The following is a 1,548-nucleotide window of genomic DNA, read 5'->3' as shown; positions in this document are numbered from 1 at the left end:
GGATGGATGGATGGATGGATGGATGGATGGATCCTGGCTGGTCCTGCATTGAATGCTGTGAAGCCTCTTCCCAGAGGGCAGCAGGGAGAACAGTCCATGGTGGGGGGGTCAGTGATGATGTCACGGGCTCGGGACACGCTGCGCTGCATCACTACAGCACTTTTAATTGTATCTGTATGTTTTATATGTGTTCTGTATTGTTTTATGGCTTTGTTCTGAAGCACTTTGGGTTAAATTTGGCTATTGTAAACGGCTATACAAATAAATTTGGTTGATTGATTGATTGATTGATTGATTGATTGATTCGTTGATTGATTGATTGATTGATTGATTGATTGATTCGTTGATTGATTGATTGATTGAGAACGCTCTCTATGACGTGGTCGTGGTCACCTCTACCATTTTTTCCCTCTCATTCAGATGGTGGCAGCAGTTATTCTCTCAAGTGGAATATTCAAAACAATAAATTTTTTGTGGTTAATTATACACATCAATATACTAACATAAAAGGTGATAAATATAGAATTCACGCTCTTTTCAGAACTAGATTTAGTGTTTTATGGGGTAAAGAGAAAGTTATGCGTCTCTGCGAGTCATCTAGGAGTTTTCAATGAAATCAAAGATAAATAACAATTTTAATAAAAACTTTTCAAATAATTAATTCATGTAGATGTTATTGCTTGTAAATATAAATTTTAAGCAGAATGTTTATTGATACAAGTAGGCCCCCCCTCATTGCACATTGGTTATTGCCTGGCCACCCTTATCTCTGCTCCTCCAGTTTGAGTTTAAATGGATTTTAATCTGAATCAATCTGTGTAATCTAACGGAAACGTAATTTTAAAATTAGTTTTGATTTTTTAAGGGGTTGTAACATGACAGAGATTATTGTAATATTATCGCTGACTCGTCTTTCATGTTATTAAAATGAGACCTAAAGCACCTATTTATTCTGACAGCAGCTGTCTGAACTGTGGTCTGATCCATGATGGCCGCCCTGTAGGCATGCCTGCCTCGCTGCCGGCAGCATCCAATGAGGCGTCTAGGTATAGAATGTCTATACATTAGATAATGTCACCGCAGTGGCAAATAAAAGTCCCAAATTATTAGTTTTTCTAGAAGGCATAAGAGATTTAATTTACACTTTATATTAAGAAGATTGAACAAGTGAATAAAGGGAGGTTTTTAGTTGTCATCTTTGATGAAAAATTTAGTCGGAAACAACAAATAGAATGAGTTTTTAAAAAATTTAAAAAAGTGAATAATTTGTTGAGATGTCTTTGTGGAGAGGAATGGGGAGCTTCAGGAAGTGCACTGTTTGGAGTTTATCAGCCTCTCATGAGATCCTCCTTTATATTATTATTCCAAAAAAGAAAATTAAAATCAATCCACTGGACTTTGTTTCCAAGTTTGAAGACGTTTCTCTTCCATCCAGGAAGATTTTTCAATTCAAAATGTCAGAAATAGCGTTTAGTTCCAGGTTTCAGCAACAGCTCAGCAGTCAGAGCAGGTCCTCTTTGTCTCAGTGCCTGACATCCAGGCAGGTTT

This window comes from Cyprinodon variegatus, unplaced genomic scaffold (genome assembly GCF_000732505.1).
Source record: "Cyprinodon variegatus isolate N-32 unplaced genomic scaffold, C_variegatus-1.0 Scaffold1383, whole genome shotgun sequence".
In the NCBI taxonomy this organism is placed as follows: Eukaryota; Metazoa; Chordata; class Actinopteri; order Cyprinodontiformes; family Cyprinodontidae; genus Cyprinodon; species Cyprinodon variegatus.
This window is presented reverse-complemented; position numbering follows the sequence as displayed.